Below are 5,301 nucleotides of genomic sequence, written 5' to 3'. Positions count from 1 at the left end.
GAGTCCTTCAAATCCTGAATTATATCACTAATCTCTGTAATCCCTCCAGTCATGCAGATGCAGCATTTTGGTTTACTATTTTTATTGTGAATTGAGTGATAGTTTACATGGGACAATATCGGTTTTATACTCATCGTTTCATTGCAATGATTACAATCCCCTCCATGCACCATCGTTCAATAGTATTTGCTTCTATGCCCTCTTTTTTTTTGATGGACACAAAAATGCTCAGGAATATATAATCATGTAAACAACCAAAGCCCACGTTCTACAATCTTGCCTCCTGACCACCAGCACACACCCTTTCTCTTCCTTCAAGGCTAGAGTTCTCAGCTGCTCTATCACTCCATGTTGTCATCTCTGCCTCCAATTCTGATGTCACTGATTCTCTGGATAGGGTCCCACATTCCACTCTTGTTCTTCTCCCTTAATGGTCCTATGGGCCTCTGTTTCTGGAATTTGAGATTAACTTCTCCTCCCTTTATATTATAAAACTTCTACCTTTACAGTTGTGACAATTGCAGTTAGTAATGATAACCATTACTCACTATTGCATCATAAGAATCTTATCCCCAGCTCCTTTCACCAGACCTGTCTAGACACAATGAAAACTATTTAGTGGAGATTCTACCTTACCCTGCACATTCTGAAACTAAACTCCCTCTTGAAAACTTATAAGCCAGTCACTTAGTGCTTTTATAGCTCCCCACACACCATTTAAGGTAGCTAATGTTTAGGTTGCCCATCCCTATGAATCTTAAGTATAAAGGTGATGGAAATGATCCTTGATGTGAAGACTCCTTTCCTCTCAGTTGATATTTTGAACAAGTCCTTCCATAAGTATAGGTCAACTTCATCAAATTGTAGCAATTTACAAGTCTTTAGTTTATGAAAAAATTTTTTTATCTTCTTCTAGTTGAGTTCTAATCATCCAGCCATCAAAGTAAGGTCAAATGGGTGGGTTAAGTTAGTTTTAATGGCTTTCATTTGGCTTTTCCAATCATAATTGTCCTTATTTCATATTTCAGTGGGGGATCCAGTGTGGGGGTTCTGCCAGTAGTGGAACATGTTTATTCTGATTATGAATTTGGAACTGAAGAAGTCAGTACAAGAGGAGTTCAGGGATTAACTGGGCCCACAGTGAGATGGGATTTAGTTAAGACTCCATTAATAACTTATCTTCCATACCCATCTGCTCTGGTTGGTGATGTTTTCGGTCTCCTGAAATTACTGTCAATTCATAGCCAGTGTCCAGTAATTCCATAAAGTTTGATTATTTCTTTTTCCCGATGAATTGTAGCTCTGGTGAAATGTCATAGATCTCTTTAGGGAGGACTGGGAGAAAGAATAATAGCTGGCAATATAGTAGGGTATCTAGACTATCACTTTCACTTCATCTAATGGTGAAAGAAATCACTAAGGCCAACCTTGTTATAAAGGAAGAAATATTCTTTTTTTTTTTTTCTCTTACTATAAGGACTAGAAACAAATTGGAGGCTGTCTTTCATCTGGCATATATATTTTGAGAAACATATTCCTTAACTATCTCAAATGTGCACTTGTATTGCAACATACTGTTGTATGCATGAATTAACTTTCTTTGCATCAATGTCACATTGCTGTTAATTGAACTGTGTCTTGAACCTATGTCATTAAGACATTTTAAAATAATAATAATAAAACAATTTTAGGTCTCTGTATGTTTAATAAGACTGTTCTAAAGAATTTTTCATTCTGTTCTATCTGCTCTATGAATGTGGATGACATAGAGCAGATAGAAGAGAATCTACTCTATGTTACTAATTGGAAAAATTCTATGTGATCTTGATATCAGGAATATCATCCTTTGACTTTCCTTGGAGTTCTGGTAGCGTAGTGGTTATGAATCGAGCTGCGAACTGCAAGGTCAGCAGTTCGAAACTACTAGCTGCTCCATGGAAGAAAGGTGAAGCGTTCTGCTCCCATAAAGATTAACAGCCTCAGAAACCCTGTTCAGGGTCGCTCTGAGTCGGAACTGACTCCACGGCACATAACAACAACAACAACATCCCTTTACTTCTATAATTGATATTTCCTTGAGCCTTGACTGTCAGAAAACCTTATTTTATTTTCCTTTGCCTTAATGATTGCATGCTTAATTATTTTAATTTCATTTTGTTAGCTACTACATTTACCTTAGATTTCCCATTTACAAGTTTATTATCTTTGACAAGGATTGTATATATACTTGTTTTCCCATATATAATATAATTTGCTTTGAAATAAGCAATGCTAATTTAATTTATACCCACATATCTTAATTACCTAGTAACACACATACCACAGCTAGGCAGTTTTAAAGAACAAGAATGTATCATATCATAATTTTTTAGGCAGTAGTTTGAATCAGAGCATTCATTGGCTTTTCCTTCCTGACTGGAAAGCCTTGGGGTTCATTAGTTTTCCTTATCATACATTGACATTTCTTGGCATTACTTGGTACTGTTTGGTGTCTGTCTTCTCTCTCTGTGTTAATGTCTATGTCTATTCTACTTTTTACGAAAGTTACTGCTGAGGACCCACCCTACTCTGGTATAACCTCGTTGACATTGCAAAAGGAAACTCTTACTCCCCATCAGGGTCATATTTACAGGTATAGGAATTAAAACTAAAATTCATATATTGGGCAGGTGTGTGTTTGTGTTTGTAACAAAATTCAATCCATAATACCATGAAACCTAATATAACCTTGCACAGTTAGCCATCTATCATAGATATAAGAGCCCTGGTGGCTCAGTCTGAGCCCTGGTGGTAAAGGTGTTAAAGTGGCTGTCTGCCAGTTGAATGGCCGGTGATTTGAACTCTCAGCAACCCTGCAGGATAAAGGTATTGTATGTGCTTCTGTGAAGATTTACAGCTTTGGAAAACCTGTGGGGTTGCTATGAGTTGGAACTGATTTGACACCATTTGTTGTGTGTGTGTCACTCAATGGTTAAGTGCTCAGATGCTACCTGAAAGATCATGGTTCGAACCTATAAGTGGCTCTGTGGAAGAAACACCTGGTAATCTGTTCCTGTAAAGATTAGAGTCTATGCTGTCCCTAGACAGCAATAGGATTTTGGTAGGACAGATATGCTTGTATTACTTTGCAACTAATAGTGAAATTCTCTATAGAAGGAAAATTGAATTACAAAAAAAGGCATTAACTAAGGCAAAAGTCAGAGAAAAGCAATGCTCCTTATTCCGTGTATTTTTTGAGAATCATAAAATATATGGATATTTAAATTTATGTGTAGGAATATAAAATTAATTTTAAGTAATATGTTTAAGTTTCATAGTAATTGTGCATAATAGTTATAAAAAAGTAAGAGATCTGAAATGAATATGTAGAAGAAAAGTAGGGAGATAAGCAGGGAGAAGGATGAGGACATTAGAAAATAAATAACATTAGAAATACTTTATAAACACCAGTTTAAACAATTCCTGAATTAAATGATTTATTATAGATGTGGGATTTTAGGCACTGTGATAATATTGTTGATAAGTGCTGTCGAGTCAGAGGCGATATTTTGGAAATGGGATTTTGGGGTCTCTCTGATTTTTCAAAAACCTATACTGTTTTCTTATTAGTTTATTAAGTGATTGGTGCCTTGAGCATGCTGTACACATATTAAGTGTCCTTTGAAAATGGAATTTTCCATATTTCAGTTCTTCATCTGCAGATCCTCCACATTCTTTTCAGGAGTCTTTTCAGCGCTCCTTTCACATTCTTATTCCTCAGTGTATAAATGAAAGGATTAAGGGTGGGGGTGATTACTGAATAGAATAAGGAAATAAACTTGCCTTTATCTTGGGGGTAGCTGGAAGGGGGCTGCACATACATGTAGATGGCAGGCAGGTAGAACAGGAGGGATACCACCACCAGATGTGAAGAACATGTCCCAAAGGCCTTGTGTCATCCCTTTGAGGATTGCATCCTGAGCACTGCTCGGGCAATAAAGCCATAGGAGAGAAGGATGAAAGCAAAGGGTCCTAGCAAAAAGAAAGCCACCAGCACAGCCAGTGTGAGATCATTCACAGCTGTGTCAGCACACGAAAGCTTAATCATGCCTGGCACTTCACAGAAGAAGTTGTTTAGCTTATGCTTTCCACAGAAAGGCAGCTGCACTGTCAAGATCACCTGAATTAGGGAATTGCCAAAGCCACCGAGCCAGGTCATGGCCACAAGCTTATGGCAGAGAGAGCGATGCATGATAACAGTATACCGGAGGGGCTCACAGATGGCCACATAATGGTCCAAGGCCATGACAGCTAAGACAAGGCACTCAGTACATCCCAGCCAATGGAAAATAGCATACTGAACTGTGCAGCCACCATAGCTTATGGTTTTTGTTGAGCTGCCCATGTTGACCAGCATCTGTGGAATTGTAGTAGTGGTATAGCAGAGGTCCAGCAAGGATCGGTGGCTCAGGAAGATGTACATTGAACTCTCGAGCTGGGCATCTATCCGAGACACCATAATGATGGACGTGTTGCCCAAAATAGTCAGAATGTAGGACACTAAAAGAATCACAAAAAGAGGAAGTTCCAACCATGGTTTGTCAGAGACTTCCCAGCAAGATGAACTCCTTAGGGAAATCCTCCAAGAAACTCTGGTTGCCACCTCTCATGCTGATGCATTATCTGGCACCTGTAATGAATTGAGAATATTGGAATGAAGCACAACTGAGAGGAAGAATTAATGTTGTTCCTCATTCCTCCGTCTAGGCTTTCTAATTATGGTTAGGCCTTGTCTGATCTTCTTTAACTTAGGAGAGACACACTTAAATATACAAAAGTTTCAGACCAGGAGCCAGGACAGATGCAAATATGTCTTTTCATTAACTTCTACTTTGTGACCTTGACTATGCCATTTAATGTTTCTGAACTACAGTTTCACGTTTGTAAAATAGGAAAAAATTTCCTCTTTTAAATGTGGAGTTTTTGGGAGGATTGTTGTTCTTGCTGTTAAGTACCCTCAAGTTGATCCCAACTCATACCAACCCTGAGTAAGGTTTCTGAGGAGTGCATGGTGGGTGTGAATTTCATACATTATGGTTAGATGTCCAGTGCTTATCCTACAACACCATACCAGGTAACCTTGGAGATGATAAAGGAACATTAATTATGTGATAAAAGAAACATTTCCATGAGGATAACACATTTTTTCTAATTTGGTCATAGCCTGACACATCTTCCATTATTGTGATGATTGATTTTTCCCTAAAAACACAAGGCATGGAGTTGTCCACTTTCTTGTTGTTTTTGTTGGTTTGTGCTGTT

At 38.0% G+C, this 5,301-nt stretch overlaps 1 pseudogene; it reads right to left on the bottom strand.

Moving 5' to 3' along the window:
• Window positions 1-3,691: 3,691 nt before the first annotated feature.
• LOC102841318 lies at window positions 3,692-4,649 on the bottom strand (annotated as a pseudogene).
• Window positions 4,650-5,301: the final 652 nt, after the last annotated feature.

Source organism: Chrysochloris asiatica, unplaced genomic scaffold, assembly GCF_000296735.1.
Source record: "Chrysochloris asiatica unplaced genomic scaffold, ChrAsi1.0 scaffold00352, whole genome shotgun sequence".
NCBI classification, from domain to species: Eukaryota; Metazoa; Chordata; class Mammalia; order Afrosoricida; family Chrysochloridae; genus Chrysochloris; species Chrysochloris asiatica.
This window is presented reverse-complemented; position numbering and strand designations above follow the sequence as displayed.